This window comes from Leuresthes tenuis, unplaced genomic scaffold (genome assembly GCF_036924035.1).
Source record: "Leuresthes tenuis unplaced genomic scaffold, fLeuTen1.0.hap1 SCAF_8, whole genome shotgun sequence".
In the NCBI taxonomy this organism is placed as follows: domain Eukaryota; kingdom Metazoa; phylum Chordata; class Actinopteri; order Atheriniformes; family Atherinopsidae; genus Leuresthes; species Leuresthes tenuis.
The window spans coordinates 1,612,428-1,638,922 of record NW_027325362.1 but is presented as its reverse complement, the minus strand read 5'-3'; positions in this window follow the sequence as shown (position 1 = coordinate 1,638,922).

Here is a 26,495-nt window from a genome sequence, read left to right as displayed (position 1 = left end):
GAGGAAGAAAATCAGAAGGAGGTCCTGAGGGAGGAGAGAGAATTGGTGGAGGAGGAGGAAGAATGAAGTGAAGCAATGAACGAGGGCAAACTTTTGGTCCAAGATATTGGTTTTTGGCATATTTCCAAGGTGAAGAAGGTTCTTCTGTTTTTGTGAATAAAGATAAAATGTTCTGAGCCATTTTCCTACCTGGCAACAGTGTTTAATTTGTGATTTATTCAGCTATATATTGTTATATTCTGACTACCTTTTATGAGAGAGTCACAGTAAGCACAATATTTGGCTCCAAGTGATGGATGGCGACCACCCAGATCCTGTTAAACAGGCTAATTTAGACATTTCCAGACTTTTTTTTAATGAAATATTTGCCCAAACACTGCAAAATGATTCCTCTTTGCAGTCAAACCTGTTGTATATGTTATATAGCAGAGTTTTGATCATTATTTCAGTGGCTCCCCAAACCTGCCGCCATCCATCCATTTTCTGTTGGGTCCAGGACCAAGTTCTCCTCGACCACCTCCTCAAATTATTCTCCTTTTAATATGTAGAGTTCGAGGACCTAAAGGGTTATTCTGCATTTCTGCTGAGGTTTAACATCTTTTAAATGTTATTTATTTAATGCTCTGTTCAGGAAGGATTCAGACACACAGCAGTGAAATGGAAGAAGTACAACTCAGCTTCTTTTACTCAGTTTCTGGCACTGTGGCACCTTCCTGCCGGGTCATGCTGAGACTGTTTTCACTTCTGCTTTTGAATGAAACCCCCAAGTTTTTATTTAGTTTTTAAAAACAGCTACAAAGACATGTTAAAAAGCTAATATACAAACTTTGGAAACTACTGGGTGTTGCACTGGAGGACCAACTCAGACCAAAACCATCGGACCCAGAACTGAAGGTAAAACCTAACGTGGAGCCAAGCTCTCCAGCTTTAAGATCAAACAGAACAATTTGGACGTTATTTTATCCGTCTCATTGTGGGAGTATTTTAAACTGAGGATGGTTGGTGGTCAGTCCTAAAACACAGACTAACAGAGTAAATCTTTGCTGCTAGATTTAGATTTAGAATACTAGATATTGGAGTTATAGTGGCGATTTAATGTGGTTTCACTGGGAAACAAAGACAGAAAATGGGGGGTGTTCAGTGCTGCAGCCTCACCCTGAAACTACCAGAAACTTACTCAAGCAGTGATTAAAATAAGTTTATTTATCGGAGTTTGGTTCCTGGTTGTTGTGGTTGAAAATGCAGGTAAAGAACCCGACATCAGTCCCTGGTGCACAGGGAAAAGATCAAATGTTGTTCTGCTGAACAGTTTAATTGAAAAGTAAATAAAACGCAGAAGAAGTAGGAGGAATGATGGAGTGAGTACAGTACGTTCAGGAGGTGAAGGTGAACAGATGAAGGGGGGAGGAGTGTGGAGGACAGGAGTTAAACAAACAGTGTAAAAACCTCCCCAGGAGGACGAATAAGTGAGGAATGTTCTGGAGAATGTCCAGCAGATAGGAAGTGGAGCAGTGCGGCAGGGAGGTGGGGAAGGAGGAGGGATGGAGGAGGAGGGAGAGATTTTCCCAGCGGCGAAGCTTCGGCTAAATTTAGAGGAGTCTGTCGGAGCCGGAAAAGTTTCGCAAGCTTTTTACCATTGAATCTGGTTTAATTCAGCTCCATCAGGACCCCAAATCAGTTCAGGCTCGACGTGTTCTGGTGGTTCTGGACCGGATGCTCCTGTTTAGATGCTATCATGATGTCACCGTGACCAGCATTAGAGGCGACTTCATGTTCAACTCTGGAGTTTTAGCTTCACAAAGCTGGTTCATTCATTAAGAGGTTGTATCACCATGGAGACCGACTCTGGCGCTGAGATCGGAGCGCCGCACTGCCTCCCGACCAATGACTGCTCTGAGAAAATGAGAAGATATGATGAATGTGGGCGTGTGAGAGTCTCCGTCCAACTTCTACTAGAGATAAAGAGCGATTTCTCTGTAGATCGTTTAGAACGACGGAATAAAACCGAAACTTATTCAAATACTTAAAGAATACGGCCGTGTTACATTTAAAAAGATACACAAATCATAATCATTTAGAGCTTATTGATCAGCTGCTTCATTGCACATTGTTGGCTGCAGCAGCTGCTGTTTCTCAGCCTGATAGTTATTGATTGTGGCTGACTTACTGAGTTTAGATCCAGCATCGTGGTTCCTGCTTATTGTCGAGATCCCGACCGAAACACACCCTGGATGTGTTCACCCTGGATGTGTTTACCTTGCCTCGCGTTCAGCTCCCAGACCCCATCGGAGTGTATTTGTGGAGTAATCAACGCGTTCGGGACGTGTTTTGGGACGTGTTTCGGGGGTGCGTTTGGGACGTGTTTCGGGACATGTTTCGGGGTGCGTTTGGGACGTGTTTCGGGGTGCGTTTGGGACGTGTTTCGGGACATGTTTCGGGACATGTTTCGGGGTGCGTTTGGGACGTGTTTCGGGACATGTTTCGGGACATGTTTCGGGGTGCGTTTGGGACGTGTTTCGGGACATGTTTCGGGACATGTTTCGGGGTGCGTTTGGGACGTGTTTCGGGACATGTTTCGGGGTGCGTTTGGGACGTGTTTCGGGACGTGTTTCGGGACGTGTTTCGGGGTGCGTTTGGGACATGTTTCGGGACGTGTTTCGGGACATGTTTCGGGGTGCGTTTGGGACGTGTTTCGGGACGTGTTTCGGGACATGTTTCGGGGTGCGTTTGGGACGTGTTTCGGGACATGTTTCGGGGTGCGTTTGGGACATGTTTCGGGACATGTTTCGGGGTGCGTTTGGGATGCGTTTCGGGACATGTTTCGGGGTGCGTTTGGGATGTGTTTGGGACGTGTTTCGGGACATGTTTCGGGGTGCGTTTGGGACGTGTTTCGGGACATGTTTCGGGGTGCGTTTGGGACGTGTTTCGGGACATGTTTCGGGACATGTTTCGGGGTGCGTTTGGGACGTGTTTCGGGACATGTTTCGGGGTGCGTTTGGGACGTGTTTCGGGACATGTTTCGGGGTGCGTTTGGGACGTGTTTCGGGACATGTTTCGGGGTGCGTTTGGGACATGTTTCGGGACATGTTTCGGGACATGTTTCGGGACATGTTTCGGGGTGCGTTTGGGACGTGTTTCGGGACGTGTTTCGGGACGTGTTTCGGGGTGCGTTTGGGACATGTTTCGGGACGTGTTTCGGGACATGTTTCGGGGTGCGTTTGGGACGTGTTTCGGGACATGTTTCGGGGTGCGTTTGGGACATGTTTCGGGACATGTTTCGGGGTGCGTTTGGGATGCGTTTGGGACGTGTTTCGGGACATGTTTCGGGGTGCGTTTGGGACGTGTTTCGGGACGTGTTTCGGGGTGCGTTTGGGACGTGTTTCGGGACATGTTTCGGGGTGCGTTTGGGACATGTTTCGGGACATGTTTCGGGACATGTTTCGGGACATGTTTCGGGGTGCGTTTGGGACGTGTTTCGGGACGTGTTTCGGGGTGCGTTTGGGACATGTTTCGGGACGTGTTTCGGGACATGTTTCGGGGTGCGTTTGGGACGTGTTTCGGGACGTGTTTCGGGACATGTTTCGGGGTGCGTTTGGGACGTGTTTCGGGACATGTTTCGGGGTGCGTTTGGGACATGTTTCGGGACATGTTTCGGGGTGCGTTTGGGATGCGTTTCGGGACATGTTTCGGGGTGCGTTTGGGATGCGTTTGGGACGTGTTTCGGGACATGTTTCGGGGTGCGTTTGGGACGTGTTTCGGGACGTGTTTCGGGGTGCGTTTGGGACGTGTTTCGGGACATGTTTCGGGGTGCGTTTGGGACGTGTTTCGGGACGTGTTTCGGGACGTGTTTCGGGGTGCGTTTGGGACATGTTTCGGGACGTGTTTCGGGACATGTTTCGGGACATGTTTCGGGACATGTTTCGGGACATGTTTCGGGACATGTTTCGGGGTGCGTTTGGGACGTGTTTCGGGACGTGTTTCGGGACGTGTTTCGGGGTGCGTTTGGGACATGTTTCGGGACGTGTTTCGGGACATGTTTCGGGGTGCGTTTGGGACGTGTTTCGGGACATGTTTCGGGGTGCGTTTGGGACATGTTTCGGGACATGTTTCGGGGTGCGTTTGGGATGCGTTTGGGACGTGTTTCGGGACATGTTTCGGGGTGCGTTTGGGACGTGTTTCGGGACGTGTTTCGGGGTGCGTTTGGGACGTGTTTCGGGACATGTTTCGGGGTGCGTTTGGGACATGTTTCGGGACATGTTTCGGGACATGTTTCGGGACATGTTTCGGGGTGCGTTTGGGACGTGTTTCGGGACGTGTTTCGGGACGTGTTTCGGGGTGCGTTTGGGACATGTTTCGGGACGTGTTTCGGGACATGTTTCGGGGTGCGTTTGGGACGTGTTTCGGGACGTGTTTCGGGACATGTTTCGGGGTGCGTTTGGGACGTGTTTCGGGACATGTTTCGGGGTGCGTTTGGGACATGTTTCGGGACATGTTTCGGGGTGCGTTTGGGATGCGTTTCGGGACATGTTTCGGGGTGCGTTTGGGATGCGTTTGGGACGTGTTTCGGGACATGTTTCGGGGTGCGTTTGGGACGTGTTTCGGGACGTGTTTCGGGGTGCGTTTGGGACGTGTTTCGGGACATGTTTCGGGGTGCGTTTGGGACATGTTTCGGGACATGTTTCGGGACATGTTTCGGGACGTGTTTCGGGGCGTCTGGATGCACGATTTCAAAAAAACTTGAAAGGTTTAAAGTGACTTCAAAGGAATTTAAAGCAATTATTTATGACGTTTCTTTAAGCTTTTAGGGAACTTTGAAGGCAGCGGAGGCGAGAAATGTTCTGAAGAACCCGATGCTCAGAATCTATCTGAATGTGTCGGATATTTGATTTGTTTGCTAAACGGTGTTTTCTGGTTTAAATCCACAAGCTGAGACCCATGAAGCCCTGAAGGGGTTGGGCTGAACTCCTGTGATGGGAAACTCGAACACACTCCAACACCTCGCTGTCAGAGAGGCATGTTTGAACTGTCTGTTTGGGTTTCTGCTTCTTTTCACTGTTGTGTGTGAGAGAATCGGTGTGTTTACGTAGCCGGGCCATGCCAAACAGGTTTGACCCGAGCAGGGTCAGACACACATGAAGCCGGTCCTTATAAATCAGCTCTGACGTGTTGAAGGCTGCTCACATGCTGGGACCATAAACCACATCAACGCTTCCTGACTCAAAGTCTCGCACCTTTAGGGATCAGAGGGGGTGTGCTTTGTTCCCTCGCTGCTGCTGCTTATGCATTTTAGGCATTTTACTGGCGTATAAATGGAGTTTTTAAGAGATGTCTGAAGCTGGGCTCATAAATGTTCATGTAAATTTCCACCATGCGCACACGGACTGCACCTAAACGCGTCATATCTGCTGAATAAAATATGTGAACCGACTGCAGGAAGTTGAGCATTTATGGGCTTATTTCTGGATGGATCCAGGTGGAAGAGTCCAGCCTCTGGGACTTTGACAAAGATGGCGCTCGCCTTGGTGATGAGTTTGTCGTCTGATCTCTCTCTGATGTGTGACACGCCACAAATTACCTGCTCAGTGCCGGCTGAGCAGGCTGCAGTTTGAGCTGCTGCATAATTAGTTTTACAGACGTCTGATGAGGCAGCGAAACACCCAGACAGCCGAGGAGAGAACAGCTGAGTCAGGCTGAAGGGCCGATAGCAGAAAAATAAACTGCTTTTAGGTGCCAAGTCTGGGTTTTTATCCAAGAATCTGAGCGTTTCTCTTTAAATATTTGACTTAAGGGTAAACATCTTGATGGAAGATGTCGTGTTGTTTGCATTTCTCACCAAGCAGCTTTTCTTTTATCACGGGAGTGTGTTTGGATCCTTGGCTAACTTGGCCAGGTCCACTTTTATCATGTAAGCAACAGCGGTGCACGATCTGATGTGTCCCTCTTAAATGTTACAGTTGGTCATGAAAATCTTGGAAATTGTTCCGGGTTTACTCTGTTTTTAGGATGAGAATGCTGTTAATATAGAAATATGCTGAGACGGTACGAGTTGATGGATCGCAGCCTCAGTTATAGTTACATAAACTTCAGCTACTGCCACCTAGTGGTCAGGAGGGAGACGGCAACCATCTCAAAGGTTTCGTCTTGTTTTCTGCCGTAAGAAACCCTAAATTCTCTTCTTCTCTTCATGTTTTCGCTCCTGTGATGAGGTTGAGTCCCACATCTTCTTATGTTTGTCTTATTTTTATCTGTCTCCACTTTCCAAGTAAATATTAATGATAAATTCTCAGGTCATAAAGATAACTTTTCATTTAGCAAAGCTGACTCATAGATGATAATATTAAACTGTTAAATCTTTGTTTTTGTTACGTTTTTGTTCCTGTGACTCTAATACGAGTAAATTCTGTAAAGGAATCAGCCTGTGGTTGTTTTTAATGAGAAAATGAGTAGAAACCAGAACCATTTCTGTTCCTGGCTGTAAACTCTTGATGTTTAAATTTCACACATAAATCCCACTTTGAGTCCAACATCCAAATCTTTTGTAAACCTTCAGGCTTTTTCCTCCCTTCAGTAGAAATAAGGTCCATATAAAACTCTTTAAAGTCACAAATATTCCTGTTGAGACCAACAGCCTTTGATTTAATATGATTTTCACCCGCTGGACTCTTAATGTAATGACAGGCGGTGGCAGCCATGTTTAATTCTTGCCTCTTTAGGGCCTTTTGTGCTTTAGGTGTTGAGTTTTTCAGCCTTCAAATTGCTGCTTTTTCCCTACATCTTGAGCTGAGTAAATCCTAATATTTTAGAGTGACTCTTTTGCTCGATTTTAATCATCAGAATAATCTCTTTTTGAGGAAAGTAATCGCTGGTATTGTTCCTCATGCAGTTGATTAATGATTTCAGATTGAATTGTACTCTTTATTTGTGTGTTAGCAGCTCAGGAATAAAGGCGGATCGATGTGTTGAATCTCATCAGCAAAGTGACGTGTTTCCCTTCCAGCCGACGGATGGGAAACTCGCACATGTGACCTTGTTTTGCTCTAATCATCGACGTAGTGGACTCACCCGTCACAGCTTGACTGCCTAACCTTAGCCTGGCCCTCGCCTTCACCCTGAACCCGAGTCCTAACCCTGGAAAAGTGGCCTCAGCCTGTGAGGTCGCAGGTCAGCGTGCTGTCGAACTGAGGGTTTCTGTCACAAACACACATATTGTGCGTTGACCTTGAACGGGACTTGATCTAATTTGGTTTCCATGTGGCCAAAGGCGTTTTTCTGCCTGACACACACAGTCCGGCATTCCCGATGATGGTGGCAGGGGAGGGTTAACCTCCTGCTGGACGCCATCGAAGACGAGTCGTAATGGAGTTGAGCAAAGAACATGGAGCCAGATTCCCTGAAGTCCAGGGTCGAGTTGTGTGATTATTGGGTTTCTGTATGTACGAATAACACGTTCACACCCCGAGGCGTTACTGTAACAGCGAGGGTGGGGTCAGCAGACAGGAAATGAGTGATTAGCTGAAACTGGGGCGCTGCCTCCGGCCCGGAGACGTGTCGACTGTCTGTTTTCTGTGATCTGTGCGTTCACTTCGTGGGATTGTATCTAACCTGCATCTAACCACCGTAATCTGCAGATTATTTCCCAGATTAATCCTTTTTAATGAGCCGTTGTCCTCTTTAATTTCCCTTCGGCTTTAAGGTTGTCAGAATCAGCTGCAGTCGGCTCTTCATCAAAGGAAAATCTGTGTGAGAATTTTAAACTTTTTACTTCTGAAGATTCAAATTGAGGCCGAAACCATCTGGAAAATAACTCGATCAAAAAAATTCCTTGATGCGAATCATCTGCTTCGATGCTTCGTTTGATTCCCACAAACATTTTCGAGTCCACTTCAGTGTCGTTGTGCTTCGGTAAAAAGGTGACAAAGACTTATTTTCTCTAAGACCTGCAGCCTGACGGACATTTTCACATCTGTCTGCATCAAACAGCCTCATCACTCAAGTGTCTTTAACCCCAGAAAACAGACAAAAGGCTGATCAGAAGCAGCAGCTGCAGCACATTTAGTCGTGACCTGAAGAGTCAGAAAGTATCAGAGTAAAGGCAAAGTCAGCCACTGCTGAGCTGGATAACAGCAGGACTTCTTACACATATGGAAATATGATGAAATCTGAGGCTGAAACCAACATGTTCTGCTCTGTTTCACACGGACAGTTATTTCTGTCGCACAGCGTGCGCACGTCTGTAGCCGAAGGCCACAAAATCATAGAAAAAGAGCAAAAACTGTCCCTAAACTGTATGTAAAAGCTAGTTGACAGTTCGATGCTTTGGCAGCTGTTTGTTCATTGGTTTCCTGGAAGTTGAGGCCTGATTTTCAGCTGCTTTTTTTGCACAGTTGCCATGACGAGAGAAAGGCTTACATCACTGACCTCCACCCTTCTCATCTGCAGAGCGAAGCTGTAACACAACCCCAGATGACTTCATTCATTTTATTACATCTGTGTGTGCACGTGTGTGTGTGTGTGCACGTGTGTGTGTGCACGTGTGTGCGCAGAGGAGACGTATCTGATCACATGCAGGAGATTTTTGTGTTCAGTCACTCATTTGTTCATGATGAAAAACTTCAACAACCAACACGTGTGTTTCAAATCTGAGACTGTGCACGTGTGCGTGTGCACGTGTGCAGGGATATTAGAGAGATTTACACCAGTATCTTCCGCACCCACAAATACTCGCTGACACACTCGGCATCCTGGGTAATGATGGCGGGGGAGGGGCAGACCGTCCTTGACCGAACGCACATTCATGAGAATCTGAAACCGAATCGTGTTGCTTGGATCTGTTTCTGTTCAAGTTCGACCGGTAGAAGCCGTCCTCTGTTCTTTCAACCTCTGTTCGGATGAGGAATTCAACCAGGAAACATCCCTCTAACAGGCCGAAAGAATTAAATAATATATTTTAATGAGGGCCGTTAACCGTAGTTAACTCACGATTAATCGCAAATTAATCGCACTTTTAAAATGTTCGAAAAGCCCCTCAAAGGGATATTTTTCTCACATGCTCATCAATAGAAGCAGATAAATACTTTGTCTTTTATGCAAATAGTTTCATATTTATTCTTGCCGAAAGAATTAAATGATATATTTTAATCAGGGCCGTTAACCGTAGTTAACTCACAATTAATCGCAAATTAATCACACTTTTAAAATAAATGTTCGAAAAGCTCCTAAAAGGGATATTTTTTACATGCTCATCAATAGAAGCAGATAAATACTTTCTCTTTATGCAAATAGTTTCATATTTATTCTTGGCGAAAGAATTAAATAATATCTTTTAATCAGGGCCGTTAACCGTAGTTAACTCACGATTAATCGCAAATTAATCACACTTTTAAAATAAATGTTCTAAAAGCCCCTAAAAGGGATATTTTCTCACATGCTCATCAATAGAAGCAGATAAATACTTTCTCTTTATGCAAATAGTTTCATATTTATTCTTGCCGAAAGAATTAAATAATATATTTTAATGAGGGCCGTTAACCGTAGTTAACTCACGATTAATCGCAAATTAAACACACTTTTAAAATAAATGTTCTAAAAGCCCCTAAAAGGGATATTTTCTCACATGCTCATCAATAGAAGCAGATAAATACTTTCTCTTTATGCAAATTGTTTCATATTTATTCTTGCCGAAAGAATTAAATAATATATTTTAATCAGGGCCGTTAACCGTAGTTAACTCACGATTAATCGCAAATTAATCACACTTTTAAAATAAATGTTCTAAAAGCCCCTAAAAGGGATATTTTCTCACATGCTCATCAATAGAAGCAGACAAATACTTTCTCTTTATGCAAATTGTTTCATATTTATTCTTGCCGAAAGAATTAAATAATATATTTTAATCAGGGCCGTTAACCGTAGTTAACTCACGATTAATCGCAAATTAATCACACTTTTAACATAAATGTTCTAAAAGCCCCTAAAAGGGATATTTTCTCACATGCTCATCAATAGAAGCAGATAAATACTTTCTCTTTATGCAAATAGTTTCATATTTATTCTTGCCGAAAGAATTAAATAATATATTTTAATCAGGGCTGTTAACCGTAGTTAACTCACAATTAATCGCAAATTAATCACACTTTTAAAATAAATGTTCGAAAAGCTCCTAAAAGGGATATTTTTCTCACATGCTCATCAATAGAAGCAGATAAATACTTTCTCTTTATGCAAATAGTTTCATATTTATTCTTGGCGAAAGAATTAAATAATATCTTTTAATCAGGGCCGTTAACCGTAGTTAACTCACGATTAATCGCAAATTAATCACACTTTTCAAATAAATGTTCTAAAAGCCCCTAAAAGGGATATTTTTTCACATGCTCATCAATAGAAGCAGATAAATACTTTCTCTTTATGCAAATTGTTTCATATTTATTCTTGCCGAAAGAATTAAATAATATATTTTAATCAGGGCTGTTAACCGTAGTTAACTCACGATTAATCGCACTTTTAAAATGTCCTAAAAGTTAGAACATTTATTACTTCATATTTATTCTTGTAAAAAGCCAAAACAAGTTGTTCTTCAAGCTTTTCGTGGGAACCTGAAGGTTTGAATGACCTGAGTTTAACACACTTTAACTTTAGAGAAGCACCTGTCGGGCTTTTATAGAACTTTAAACATTAAAAAGGCTGCTTTCTTTATCCATTTTAGCTTGTTTTCCACAGAGTTAGGCTGCGTCTCGCTCTACGGGTCACATTAGCAGGACGTTACCTGGACCTACAGGCGTTAAGAGGAACTTTAGTTAATTAAAATGTTATAATTCTGCTCTGTAATAGTCTCTTTGGGATGATTAAACATCAGAAATCACAATTTTTTAATTAGAATGATATTTTCTGCTTCTGTAAACAAGTCCAGAATGAAGGAGAAGTTCAGCAGAGAGGTGCATAAGAGAGGAAATCTACACAGTTTAACATGAAATGAACTCTTTTTATTAATTACTGGGATTATTTGGAGTGGCTCATGTTTATAATGGACTTCGATTGAAAAGCTCTCCTCATCATTTAGACCTTTGAGGGCCTCCATCTCTGACCCCCAACCTCCGCCTGAGTAGATTGGAGGAGAAAAGGATCCTAAAGGATCACGGAGGAGGGATCCTGCACCGACCCTCCAGGATTGGAGAGTCCTTGGCACTGATTTACATGCAGCTTCCCTGCTATAATCAGCTGATGCTCTGCACTGTTGTTGCCTTTTTTAAGTTGGTTCTGTTTAAAGAACTGAGCTTTTTCCCACATTTCGGTCTCAGATTGTCACTCGCTGTTGAATAAATCTTCACTCGAGCCTCTGGTGTCGCGTCATTTCAACAAGTTCCCAAACCAGACCGTCATGCAGTTAACTGAGCTAACGGCGCCAGGTGTCCCTTCACCTGTTTGACTCTCTTTCTGCCTTCAGGTGATCCTGAATCTGTTGCTACAGTCATCTGTTTGATATGTTCAGGTTGGAACAAAGTGTCTCGTTTATCTGCTTTGATGTGAAACATCCAGCCTCCTCGTTTCCTCCTTATCCACCCATCACAGACAGACAGGTGCACAGACAGACAGGTGCACAGACAGACAGGTGCACGGACAGACAGGTGCACGGCAGACAGGTGCACAGACAGACAGACAGGTGTACACAGACAGACAGGTGTTCACGGGCAGACAGGTGTACACAGACAGACAGGTGCACAGACAGACAGACAGGTGCACGAACAGACAGGTGTACACAGACAGACAGGTGCACGGACAGACAGGTGCACAGACAGACAGGTGTGTGCACAGACAGACAGGTGTGGACGGACAGACAGTTGTGTGCACGGACAGACAGGTGTGTGCACAGACAGACAGGTGTGGACGGACAGACAGGTGCACAGACAGACAGACAGGTGCACAGACAGACAGGTGCACAGACAGACAGGTGCACAGGCAGACAGGTGCACGGACAGACGGGTACACAGACAGACAGGTGCACAGACAGGCAGGTGTGTGCACAGACAGACAGGTGCACAGACAGACAGGTGCACAGGCAGACAGGTGCACGGACAGACAGGTGCACGGACAGACAGACAGGTGTGTGCACAGGCAGACAGGTGCACGGACAGACAGGTGGACAGACAGACAGGTGTGCACGGGCAGACAGGTGTGTGCACAGACAGACAGGTGTGTGCACAGACAGACAGGTGTGGACAGACAGGTGCACAGACAGACAGGTGCACAGACAGACAGACAGGTGTGTGCACAGGCAGACAGGTGTGTGCACAGACAGACAGGTGTGCACAGACAGACACCGGTGTGCACAGACAGGTGTGCACGGACAGACGGGTGCACAGACAGACAGGTGTGCACAGACAGACGGGTGCACAGACAGACGGGTGCACAGACAGACAGGTGTGTCAGGTGACACAGGAGTGGGTTGTCGTGCTCAGGAATGTGTTCGATCTCGCTGTAGCGCCGGATCAAACGGACCTCGCTTCCCTCACTTCAGATATTACACCTTTAATTTCCTGGAAACCTTCTCCGAGTCGGACCTAACCTCAGCAGAACCTTAGATTATTGCTTTTGGTTCCCTGAAGGAGGTCGAGTCCTCTCAGATAAACTGATTTATGTCCCCGCAACATGAATAAAACAACTGCACACATCCTGGGGAGGAAGATTAGATCTGACATCCCACAATGCACTGCTGCGCAGCCTGGGCAGGATGGTGTGCTGGAGGGAGAAAGTGGCAGCTGGCCAGGATGAGATGATGGGATGGATCGTCATGGCGACACTGTTCACTCGGGTCTGGTCCGTGTTCAGCCGAGCGTTTTTGGCCGTTTCTCCCTGAAAAGAATGAACCAAATCCTGGAAAGTTGAACCAGGACGATAACAGCTTCTGTGTCTGTGGAAGCTCCGTTTAATGGTTGGAAATACTTTATTTATTGTTATTATTCAGCTGTTTATGATGTGATATTCATCTGATTTAGTCCAGGTGGGTGAATCCTCGGTTCCTTTTGTTTGGTTCGTCAGGAAGGTGCAGATCCAGATTTCCTCTTTAAGAGGTTCAGGAAACCTGGACTCCGGACAGCTTTTACTTTTACCAGCCGGTTTCACGGTCCTCTAAGATGAGGTGTTTCCACCTGAAGAGGAGCTGCTGTTGAGCTTCTTCCTGCTCAGCTGATCTGGAACTGCTTCACGGGGTTAAATTCATCGGTTTCTTTCTTCATTAGCCTCTTTAGCTCTGGGTCAGACGTGTCTTCACCACACAGGATGCAGCCGTTCCCATGAGTATGAAACGCAGCGTCCACCGTATTTCCTGCGTTTCCATAGCAACGCGGCTAACGACATTAGCCTGATTTACTGAGAGGTTAGGAGGGCGTTATTCAAGTTGATGCTGCTCTTTTGCAGACTCGTGACTGAAAAAAGCGAAAGTCTTGGTGTTTGTTAAACTTGGAATTCCAGGATTTTCCCATTTCTTACGCCAGTGAAGCTGCTTCCTGTGTGCTCTTTTACTTTAGATTTAAACGGTTCAGTCTTTGTCAGAGTCCTCAGATTTGGACACATTCAGCAGGTTGGATCTCTTTGTGTTGGATAAAGTTTTCGGTGGTTGTTATTTTCCATAAATATGTCCCAAACTGGAAGTTTTGGGTGTTCCTGAACCTGTTTTTGAACCTCCGGTCACATTTCCTCCTTAAAACAGAGCAGGTTGAGCTGTTGAATGCTCAGGGAACTGTTCCAGCATCAGTTCTGTTGTGTTTCCACCACGATCTGCATCTCTGGTGATAAACGTCTCAGATTTTAGGCGTTTCATTCCAAGCAAACGCTCTTTGTGGCAGTTTAACATCTGCTGCGCCGCTCAGACGGTCATCTGAAGGCTGAGAGCAGTGAACACAACACATCTGGTGTGGTGGGATGGGTGTGTGTGTCGGATTAGCTTTGGCTGTCAGGGGGGAGCAGAGGACGAAGGCAGAGGTGGTTTGTTGCAGAAAGAGTGTGTTGATTAGGTTAGGATGGGTGGAGGCTGAGAGAGAAATAAGGGTGGAGCAAGCAGGGAAATGAAAGGGCAGATGGAGGGAGGCTGTTTATAGATAAAGACATAAGTTAACATGAGAAAACGCCTGAGGGAGGATTAAAAGAAAGAGGTTTCTTCTGTGCAAAACTTCCATTTTTTCCTCTTCTTCCTGAGCTCGTCCTTTCTTTTCTTCCCCCCTCCTCCCCTCTCTCAGGCGCTCCACCCTCCTCCTCTGTGATCCGTCCTGCTTCTATCAGAGTTTGGGAACAACCAGTTCTCTGCAGATCCAGTCTCCAGAGACCGAACCCCCACCCAACACATTTTACTGCTCTGCAAGGCTCAGCCCGCAGGACTCAGAACCTGCAACTCTGGCTTTTCTTCCAGTTTTCGGGCTCTTTTCCTGCTCGGTTTAGTTTCTTTTCCACCCGCTCAACTTTTCTCTGTCTGCACACTGCGGTCTCGTCCACTTTTACGAGCGCTGGTGGGGCGTTTGCCTCTGCTAATTGGGAACAACTGGGAATTTATGGGGATTCGCCGCCTTATGAAAGCAGGTGCAAACAGTCGTGCTTAAAGTAAACTATGGTGAAACCTGGGTGTCATGATTGATGACCAACTAACCTTCAAAGATCACGTTACCTCGGCTGCTCGTTCAGCCGCTTTGCATTACTAAACATAAGAAAGATCAGACCATACCTGACCCAACATGCCCCCCAGCTCCTGCTGCAGGCCATGGTCTCCTAACTGGTCTCCTAACTGGTTTCCTAACTGGTCTCCTAACTGGTTTCCTAACTGGTCTCCTAACTGGTCTCCTAACTGGTTTCCTAACTGGTCTCCTAACTGGTCTCCTAACTGGTTTCCTAACTGGTTTCCTAACTGGTTTCCTAACTGGTTTCCTAACTGGTCTCCTAACTGGTCTCCTAACTGGTCTCCTAACTGGTCTCCTAACTGGTTTCCTAACTGGTTTCCTAACTGGTTTCCTAACTGGTTTCCTAACTGGTTTCCTAACTGGTTTCCTAACTGCTCTCCTACATGCTCTCCTAACTGGTTTCCTAACTGGTTTCCTAACTGGTTTCCTAACTGGTCTCCTAACTGGTCTCCTAACTGGTCTCCTAACTGGTCTCCTAACTGGTCTCCTAACTGGTTTCCTAACTGGTTTCCTAACTGGTTTCCTAACTGGTCTCCTAACTGGTTTCCTAACTGGTCTCCTACATGCTCTCCTAACTGGTTTCCTAACTGGTCTCCTAACTGGTCTCCTAACTGGTCTCCTAACTGGTCTCCTAACTGGTTTCCTAACTGGTTTCCTAACTGGTTTCCTAACTGGTTTCCTAACTGGTCTCCTAACTGGTTTCCTAACTGGTTTCCTAACTGGTTTCCTAACTGGTCTCCTAACTGGTCTCCTAACTGGTCTCCTAACTGGTCTCCTAACCGGTCTCCTAACTGGTCTCCTAACTGGTCTCCTAACTGGTCTCCAGCCTGTGAAACCTCTGCAGATGGTCCAGAACGCGGCGGTGCGTCTGGTCTTGGATCAGCCTAAAAGAACACGTCCCCCCTCTGTTCATTGAGCTCCTCTGGCTGCCCTTAGCATCAGATCCAAGTCCCTGATGTTAGCTACAAAGAGCTTAATAGAACGGCTCCATCTACTTGAAGGCTCTTGCAAAGGCTTCTGTCCCAACTGGGTCCCTCCGTTGGTCCCAGGATTGTCGTCTAGCAGCTCCTACACCACGCCTAAGACAATCCAAACTCTGTTCATGTGTCGTCCCACGATGGTGGAATGACCTACCGAGCGCTACCAGAACAGGGGCGTCCCTGTCTATCTTCAAGAAGCTCCTGAAAACCCAGCTCTTCAGAGAGCATCTCCTATCCCAGCACTTACCTTGTACTTCCCTCCCCCCTCTATCTCTGCACTTTATCTTTCTGCACTTCCTTCTATGCCTGCACCCTATCTCTACTCTGTCCCCTCTGACAGAGTCGGACTCCTGGGTTCCTTCTATGGAGCTTATTGTTAGCTTTATATAAAGCTGTTATATCTTCATCTTTGGATAAAAACAGCTGCTAAATGCAGAAACAGTCGTGTGGTTTAAGAACACGAACCTGAGGTGGACATACAGGACTGACATGGAGTCACTTTTAGCTCAGGACACACATGAAGATCAGCGGTGCAACACAAGGACAAACCACATAAAGCAGCGTTTCTCCTGTGTTAAAACCCTCCCTGTCAGGACAGAACTCCTTAAAGGACCGATCACACAACAAATGATACACAATCAGCTGATATTTTCAGTTCTCAATGACTGGAAAAAGCTGTTTTCACCTGCTTTTCTCTGCCTTACGTCATTATGAAGTTTGAAGAATCTTTTTCTGATCAGCAGGTAATTACAGTTCCTAACGACTCGAGGTCCAGTTTGGGGTTAAATCAGGGCTGCGGGAAGCGATTATTGAGCTAATCGAGTGTTCTATCGAGTAAGAATAATTACTGTTTCAGAGAGAAAACTCGAACACGGTTTATTTGTCAGAATATGCAGCAGATTTAAACTCTGAGAACTACTCTACCGCGTTCAGGCTGCAGTAAATGAAAAGGTTGAAGGTTAAAGCAGCTAAATGTCCCGTTCGGGCTCCCGTAGCTGCGGATCTCATGCAGTCGGCTCACAGATGGACGGATCAGAGAGGCTTCTGAAGAGCTCTCTTGACCTCTGCAGTTTATCTCCAGTGCCTCGTCTGATCCCTCATTTCTTTCTTCACATTCCTCCTTCATGCATTTCTTTATATTTTCTTCTTTAACTCTTTGCACTTTCATCTGCTCCACAGCTGCCGACACACTGGGAAGCTTTCTGCTCCTCCCTGCTGGTCTAAAAATGCTCTTTTCTGGTTCTGTTCTGCTCTTTCTTGGCTGCTGGGGCCCTGATTGGCTCTGTTTGGTGTCACAGATAGCAGCTCCCTCTGATAAGCAGAGTAAAAGGAGGTTATCTGCTCCCTGTGGAGATGCAGCCTCCATCTCTCCTGTTCCTCTCCATTTACCTAAAAGGCTACAACAAAATGTCCGTCTTTTTCTGCTGAGGGTATTTTTGTTGGAGCTGCCGCCCACAGACGCCCACTCTGCGATCTGCATCATTCCCGCTGCTGTCAAACAGCTCGGAAACAGCTCTGCACCTCGACTCGGTTTTAGGCCGATGCTCACACTTCTTCCAGCCAAACTAGAAGCTTGTGCTGGATGTTAGAGGAGCGGTGCGCCTCCTCTTGGTCGTCATTCATCAGCAGCTGGAATCCTGGACTTTCCAGATTTTTCTGGTTCACAGAAAGTTCAGGTTTTTTCCCGCCTGTCTGAAAGGTCACGAAAAAAAAAACCCACGACCACGAGAAAAGGCCTTCCTTCTGTTTTATGCTTCAACAATTGGAGCTTAACTTGGTTAAAGTGATTCAGTCTGACTGCAGGGGAGCAGAGATGGTTCCCGGTCCCGGACACAGCAGCCATTCAGATATGATATGAGGGAATAATCGTGCTGTTCATCAGAGAATATCACATCTATCCTGCAGCCATTTGGCTCGTTTGTCGGCCTTTACGCTATGTGTGGAAGGTTCATGGGAAGATGCTCGCTGGCTTTGTAACACAGAAGATGTGGAACTTATCCTCCTTTTCACAGCTTTTTATCTTAAAGCTTTGAAATAAAAGCTGAATCCAGCTTCTGAAACCTTCTGTTTGGGCTGTAGTTTCAAACCTCACACAAAGGTGTTGTTGGATAATTCTCGACTCTTTACAGTATTTTTATCCCACGAATTAAGATTGTATTAAATTTCATGACAGTTGCTGTTGATCAAAAGCCTTTTAAGATAAAATCTGAAACCTAACTGGTTTCCTAACTGGTTTCCTAACTGGTTTCCTAACTGGTTTCCTAACTGGTTTCCTAACTGGTTTCCTAACTGGTCTCCTAACTGGTTTCCTAACTGGTTTCCTAACTGGTTTCCTAACTGGTTTCCTAACTGGTCTCCTAACTGGTCTCCTAACTGGTTTCCTAACTGGTTTCCTAACTGGTTTCCTAACTGGTTTCCTAACTGGTTTCCTAACTGGTTTCCTAACTGGTTTCCTAACTGCTCTCCTAACTGCTCTCCTAACTGCTCTCCTAACTGGTCTCCTAACTGGTCTCCTAACTGGTCTCCTAACTGCTCTCCTAACTGCTCTCCTAACTGCTCTCCTAACTGCTCTCCTAACTGGTGTCCTAACTGGTGTCCTAACTGGTGTCCTAACTGGTGTCCTAACTGGTTTCCTAACTGGTTTCCTAACTGGTTTCCTAACTGGTTTCCTAACTGGTTTCCTAACTGGTTTCCTAACTGGTTTCCTAACTGGTTTCCTAACTGCTCTCCTAACTGCTCTCCTAACTGCTCTCCTAACTGCTCTCCTAACTGCTCTCCTAACTGCTCTCCTAACTGCTCTCCTAACTGCTCTCCTAACTGCTCTCCTAACTGGTGTCCTAACTGGTGTCCTAACTGGTGTCCTAACTGGTTTCCTAACTGCTCTCCTAACTGCTCTCCTAACTGGTCTCCTAACTGGTCTCCTAACTGGTCTCCTAACTGGTTTCCTAACTGGTTTCCTAACTGGTTTCCTAACTGGTTTCCTAACTGGTTTCCTAACTGGTCTCCTAACTGGTCTCCTAACTGGTCTCCTAACTGGTCTCCTAACTGGTTTCCTAACTGGTCTCCTAACTGGTTTCCTAACTGGTTTCCTAACTGGTCTCCTAACTGGTCTCCTAACTGGTCTCCTAACTGGTCTCCTAACTGGTCTCCTAACTGGTTTCCTAACTGGTTTCCTAACTGGTTTCCTAACTGGTTTCCTAACTGGTTTCCTAACTGGTTTCCTAACTGGTTTCCTAACTGGTTTCCTAACTGGTCTCCTAACTGGTCTCCTAACTGGTCTCCTAACTGGTCTCCTAACTGGTTTCCTAACTGGTTTCCTAACTGGTTTCCTAACTGGTCTCCTAACTGGTCTCCTAACTGGTTTCCTAACTGGTCTCCTAACTGGTTTCCTAACTGGTTTCCTAACTGGTTTCCTAACTGGTTTCCTAACTGGTTTCCTAACTGGTTTCCTAACTGGTTTCCTAACTGGTCTCCTAACTGGTTTCCTAACTGGTTTCCTAACTGGTTTCCTAACTGGTTTCCTAACTGGTCTCCTAACTGGTCTCCTAACTGGTCTCCTAACTGGTCTCCTAACTGGTCTCCTAACTGGTCTCCTAACTGCTCTCCTAACTGGTTTCCTAACTGCTCTCCTAACTGGTCTCCTAACTGGTCTCCTAACTGGTCTCCTAACTGGTCTCCTAACTGGTCTCCTAACTGGTCTCCTAACTGGTTTCCTAACTGGTCTCCTAACTGGTCTCCTAACTGGTTTCCTAACTGCTCTCCTAACTGGTTTCCTAACTGGTTTCCTAACTGGTTTCCTAACTGGTTTCCTAACTGGTTTCCTAACTGGTCTCCTAACTGGTCTCCTAACTGGTCTCCTAACTGGTCTCCTAACTGGTTTCCTAACTGGTTTCCTAACTGGTTTCCTAACTGGTCTCCTAACTGGTCTCCTAACTGGTTTCCTAACTGGTCTCCTAACTGGTCTCCTAACTGGTTTCCTAACTGGTCTCCTAACTGGTCTCCTAACTGGTTTCCTAACTGGTTTCCTAACTGGTTTCCTAACTGGTTTCCTAACTGGTTTCCTAACTGGTCTCCTAACTGGTTTCCTAACTGGTTTCCTAACTGGTCTCCTAACTGGTCTCCTAACTGGTCTCCTAACTGGTTTCCTAACTGGTTTCCTAACTGGTTTCCTAACTGGTTTCCTAACTGGTTTCCTAACTGGTTTCCTAACTGGTTTCCTAACTGGTTTCCTAACTGGTCTCCTAACTGGTCTCCTAACTGGTTTCCTAACTGCTCTCCTAACTGGTCTCCTAACTGGTCTCCTAACTGGTCTCCTAACTGGTTTCCTAACTGGTCTCCTAACTGGTCTCCTAACTGGTTTCCTAACTGCTCTCCTAACTGGTTTCCTAACTGGTTTCCTAACTGGTCTCCAGCCTGTGAAACCTCTGCAGATGGTCCAGAACGCGGCGGTGCGTCTGGTCTTGGATCAGCCTAAAAGAACCCGCCCCCCCCTCTGTTCATTGTGCTGTTCATCAGAGAATATCACATCTATCCTGGAGCCATTTGGCTCGTTGGTCGGCCTTTACGCTATGTGTGGAAGGCTTGACTCATGGGAAGATGCTCGCTGGCTTTGTAACACAGAAGATGTGGAACTTATCCTCCTTTTCACAGCTTTTTATCTTAAAGCTTTGAAATAAAAGCTGAATCCAGCTCCTGTTTTTTGTCTGCAACACTCAGAGATCAGCCGGACTGTAAACCCTCCTGCAAGTGGGGCAGAAACTCACCTGAAGGTTTGATTAGGCGGTTCCTAAAGGAATGAGCAGCTTTTTTAGCTCCCCAGAAGCAGCTCCATCCTGTAACTTCTGATAAAACCCAAACTCTTTCTAATTATGTTCCCCTGTATTTTCTCTAGATAAATCTAACCGTGTCTCAAAGGTTAAACATCAGCTTCTACTTTAGAGGAATAGTTTAAATGTCTTTATTTTTAAAGGAAAGGTGTTGTTGGATAATTCTCGACTCTTTACAGTATTTTTATCCCACGAATTAAGATTGTATTAAATTTCATGACAGTTGCTGTTGATCAAAAGCCTTTTAAGATAAAATCTGAAACCTAACTGGTTTCCTAACTGGTTTCCTAACTGGTTTCCTAACTGGTTTCCTAACTGGTTTCCTAACTGGTTTCCTAACTGGTCTCCTAACTGGTCTCCTAACTGGTTTCCTAACTGGTTTCCTAACTGGTTTCCTAACTGGTTTCCTAACTGGTCTCCTAACTGGTCTCCTAACTGGTCTCCTAACTGGTCTCCTAACTGGTCTCCTAACTGGTTTCCTAACTGGTCTCCTAACTGGTCTCCTAACTGGTTTCCTAACTGGTCTCCTAACTGGTCTCCTAACTGGTCTCCTAACTGGTCTCCTAACTGGTCTCCTAACTGGTTTCCTAACTGGTCTCCTAACTGGTCTCCTAACTGGTTTCCTAACTGGTCTCCTAACTGGTCTCCTAACTGGTCTCCTAACTGGTCTCCAGCCTGTGAAACCTCTGCAGATGGTCCAGAACGCGGCGGTGCGTCTGGTCTTGGATCAGCCTAAAAGAACCCGCCCCCCCCTCTGTTCATTGTGCTGTTCATCAGAGAATATCACATCTATCCTGCAGCCATTTGGCTCGTTTGTCGGCCTTTACGCTATGTGTGGAAGGCTTGACTCATGGGAAGATGCTCGCTGGCTTTGTAACACAGAAGATGTGGAACTTATCCTCCTTTTCACAGCTTTTTATCTTAAAGCTTTGAAATAAAAGATGAATCCAGCTCCTGTTTTTTGTCTGCAACACTCAGAGATCAGCCGGACTGTAAACCCTCCTGCAAGTGGGGCAGAAACTCACCTGAAGCTTTGATTAGGCGGTTCCTAAAGGAATGAGCAGCTTTTTTAGCTCCTGAGAAGCAGCTCCATCCTGTAACTTCTGATAAAACCCAAACTCTTTCTAATTATGTTCCCCTGTATTTTCTCTAGATAAATCTAACCGTGTCTCAAAGGTTAAACATCAGCTTCTACTTTAGAGGAATAGTTTAAATGTCTTTATTTTTAAAGGAACCTTCTGTTTGGGCTGTAGATTCAAACCTCACACAAAGGTGTTGTTGGATAATTCTCGACTCTTTACAGTCTTTTTATCCCACGAATTAAGATTGTATTAAATTTCATGACAGTTGCTGTTGATCAAAAGCCTTTTAAGATAAAATCTGAAACCTCGGTGACTTCTCATGATCTAAAAACAAAGAATTCCTCCAAGAAATCTGGTGTTTACTGGGGCTTTGTTCAAATAAACTCCTCCAATCAAAGATCTTTGGGATTTCAAAGTTTGTTCATCTGCATGTTGTGCAGAATGAAAGCCAACTGGGTGTCCTCCGCCCGCCTGCCGGTGCAGAAGGTGGAGACGCTGTTTGTTTGGACAGGAGGAGCTCGGCCGGGCGGGGAGGCTGTTTTTGGCTGCAGGCTTCAGTTGCATAATGGCAGGAAAACAGTGGGAGAGTTTGGACTGGGAAGCAGAAGGGTGGAGGCTGAGGAAGAGGAGGGAAACCTGAAAAGAGAGGATCTGCTGCTCATCACGTCGCTAAAAGAACCAGGATTGATGACCCTGAGCTCTAAACTGTCCTTTTATCAGTTTATTTGGATTAAAACCGAATATTTCGGATTCTTTTGCATGTTTCTGCTGTATGTTGTCTTTCAGTGAGCCGACGGCTTTATTTACGTTAAAGTGAAAGTTTAACAGATTCCAGAGATTTTCTGTAAAGAGGAAAATTGAACAAACTTAAATTTGAACCACTTGGTCATCCTGGAGTTTTCACACCTGCAGGAGATGTTTTTCCTCCTTTTTTCTACTTTTTGGCCCGTTTTTGGTGCAAAATAAAAACTTTATATACAATAAAACAAACGGTCTCTGCAGCTGAAACTAATATAAAACACTAAAAACTTAACAAAATGAAAAACCTTCAACCTTTTCTTTTATTTTTCACATTACAACTAAAAGCTAAAACAGACTTTAGCCCGTTTTGCCTCTAAATAAATCAGGATTTTTCACAATAAGACAAAATAAGCACAGAAAAGATCAAACACATTTAAAGGTTAAACTGCATAGAGCAGCTCAAACTAATTTAATTCTATGAAACTGCAGATTTTGCTCAGATTAGCTCTTTCATGATGTGTGATCACAGGTTTCAGCTCACTTAAGGACAACTTCAACCAGGAATACACTTACTTTTAATTCTGGGTATGTGTTTTTATCTCTTGCAGCTGCTTGGAGCAGCATCTGTGCATCCTCAGAAAGTAGCGCTGCGATATGAAGGTGACCAGGAGGGGCAGTTTGGGATGTAGGGTCATAGGGTCGGCAGACGCTCTGAAGACTTGTGGAGAAAGTCTGGAATTACCTGTATTTTACCCGTTTTTATTGAAATAAGTTTCCTTCAGAGGGGGGCTGGGCTCAGCCTTAGAGATAGGGGGAGGAGCTCCACCATCAGGGTGAGGAGCTCCACCATCTGGGGGAGGAGCTCCACCATCTGGGGGAGGAGCTCCACCATCTGGAGGGAGGAGCTCCACCATCTGGAGGGAGGAGCTCCACCATCAGGGGGAGGAGCTCCACCATCTGGGGGGGAGGAGCTACATAGAAAGGAGTCAGCTGAGGTGGTTCCTCTGGTTTTGATGCCTCCTGGTCGCCTCCCTTTGGAGGTTTTCTAGGCAACAACTCTCTGGAGGGATTATGTATCGTATTTGGCCCGGAAACATCTTGGAATCTCCCAAGAGGAGCTGGAGAGGGCTGTCTGGGTTCCCTCACAGAAGCAGAAAATAGTGGAAAATGTGGGAGAAACAAAGCGGAATTGGTGCTAATGGTATTTCTCTATCTGGCGTGCGCCCCCTGGTGGAATCCTCTGGTAACAGGCGTGGTACACGGGCCTTTAATGTGTGAAAATGTGCTCATTGATCTGCAGAAACAACCACTTTGTTCTCAAAGTTATCCCACCAACAGTGGATTGGTTCAAATATGTAAAAGAAAAGCCTTTAAAAAGACGAGCATCAGTGCTTTTTTCACCATCTTTTGCTTTTTAAACAAACCGCACCCCATCTGAGATGAAGAAAACCGTCTTTGTGTGTGAATGAAAGGCTGAAACGTAAAGAAATATGTAAGACTTTGAGGGTTTTTATCATTTAAACTTTACTTTTCTAACAACTGAAATCAGTTAAATGCCAAACAGATGGTGTGTGTGTCACTTCCTGTGTTGACAGCATGACCTCATGACTCCATCTGAGTGGAGAATTCACAGTAAAATGTCTGAAATGTGCGGTAAAGCTCCGTGTTTTCAGATCCAGAGTCCCGTGCACGTCGCTCCCACCACACCACACCATCCATCTTCTGGATAATAGGCCTGGGTTTTATCTCCTCCGTGTCACAACACACAGACTCACTGTAAACACAGAGTGGAAGTATCCTGAGTAACTGATGTTTACATCTACAAAGCTTTAAGCACTCTGTTGGTCAGCTGGAAACACTCGCACACTGTTTTCACTTCCATTATACCGAGGCCATTAACATTATGGAGCACAGATGATCATGAGCTGATGAATTGAGCAGAACGAGCCACAGAGCAACATTAGAAGCTGGTGTTGGGACCTCTGGTCATTCAGCCTGTTCCTACCTGCTGGGCGATCTGCAGGTTAGCAGATAAAACGCAAGCAGCAGCACATTCAGGATCTTTATTTTCTGAATATGCTTAAAGATGACCACCCTGCAGATGCTTGGATTAACATTTTAACATGTTGAAAAACCGTTAATCAGTGTTAATATGTGCTGTTAAAAATCCCTTCTTCCTGTTCCTGGGAGCAGATATCAGGGCGTCTGAGGTGTAAAACTCCTTCTTCCTGTTCCTGGGAGCATATATCAGGGCGTCTGAAGTGTAAAACTCCTTCTTCCTGCTCCTGGGAGCATATATCAGGGCGTCTGAAGTGTAAAACTCCTTCTTCCTGCTCCTGGGAGCATATATCAGGGCGTCTGAAGTGTAAAACTCCTTCTTCCTGCTCCTGGGAGCAGATATCAGGGCGTCTGAAGTGTAAAACTCCTTCTTCCTGTTCCTGGGAGCAGATATCAGGGCGTCTGAAGTGTAAAACTCCTTCTTCCTGTTCCTGGGAGCATATATCAGGGCGTCTGAAGTGTAAAACTCCTTCTTCCTGTTCCTGGGAGCAGATATCAGGGCGTCTGAAGTGTAAAACTCCTTCTTCCTGCTCCTGGGAGCAGATATCAGGGCGTCTGAAGTGTAAAACTCCTTCTTCCTGTTCCTGGGAGCATATATCAGGGCGTCTGAAGTGTAAAACTCCTTCTTCCTGCTCCTGGGAGCATATATCAGGGCGTCTGAAGTGTAAAACTCCTTCTTCCTGCTCCTGGGAGCATATATCAGGGCGTCTGAAGTGTAAAACTCCTTCTTCCTGCTCCTGGGAGCAGATATCAGGGCGTCTGAAGTGTAAAACTCCTTCTTCCTGCTCCTGGGAGCAGATATCAGGGCGTCTGAAGTGTAAAACTCCTTCTTCCTGCTCCTGGGAGCAGATATCAGGGCGTCTGAAGTGTAAAACTCCTTCTTCCTGCTCCTGGGAGCATATATCAGGGCGTCTGAAGTGTAAAACTCCTTCTTCCTGCTCCTGGGAGCATATATCAGGGCGTCTGAAGTGTAAAACTCCTTCTTCCTGTTCCTGGGAGCAGATATCAGGGCGTCTGAGGTGTAAAACTCCTTCTTCCTGCTCCTGGGAGCATATATCAGGGCGTCTGAAGTGTAAAACTCCTTCTTCCTGCTCCTGGGAGCATATATCAGGGCGTCTGAAGTGTAAAACTCCTTCTTCCTGCTCCTGGGAGCATATATCAGGGCGTCTGAAGTGTAAAACTCCTTCTTCCTGCTCCTGGGAGCATATATCAGGGCGTCTGAAGTGTAAAACTCCTTCTTCCTGCTCCTGGGAGCATATATCAGGGCGTCTGAAGAGTAAAACTCCTTCTTCCTGTTCCTGGGAGCATATATCAGGGCGTCTGAAGTGTAAAACTCCTTCTTCCTGTTCCTGGGAGCATATATCAGGGCGTCTGAAGTGTAAAACTCCTTCTTCCTGTTCCTGGGAGCAGATATCAGGGCGTCTGAAGAGTAAAACTCCTTCTTCCTGTTCCTGGGAGCAGATATCAGGGCGTCTGAAGTGTAAAACTCCTTCTTCCTGTTCCTGGGAGCATATATCAGGGCGTCTGAAGTGTAAAACTCCTTCTTCCTGCTCCTGGGAGCATATATCAGGGCGTCTGAAGTGTAAAACTCCTTCCTGTTCCTGGGAGCATATATCAGGGCGTCTGAAGTGTAAAACTCCTTCCTGTTCCTGGGAGCATATATCAGGGCGTCTGAAGTGTAAAACTCCTTCTTCCTGCTCCTGGGAGCAGATATCAGGGCGTCTGAAGTGTAAAACTCCTTCTTCCTGTTCCTGGGAGCATATATCAGGGCGTCTGAAGTGTAAAACTCCTTCTTCCTGCTCCTGGGAGCATATATCAGGGCGTCTGAAGTGTAAAACTCCTTCTTCCTGTTCCTGGGAGCATATATCAGGGCGTCTGAAGTGTAAAACTCCTTCTTCCTGCTCCTGGGAGCATATATCAGGGCGTCTGAAGTGTAAAACTCCTTCTTCCTGTTCCTGGGAGCAGATATCAGGGCGTCTAAAGTGTAAAACTCCTTCTTCCTGCTCCTGGGAGCAGATATCAGGGCGTCTGAAGTCACCAGAAGGTGTAAAACTCCCCAAAAACAAACTCTGGTATTTATTTAGTTCCCTTTGTGTGAAAGTTCCTCCTTTAACGAGCCGTTCTGATTTAATTTCTAAAGTACGT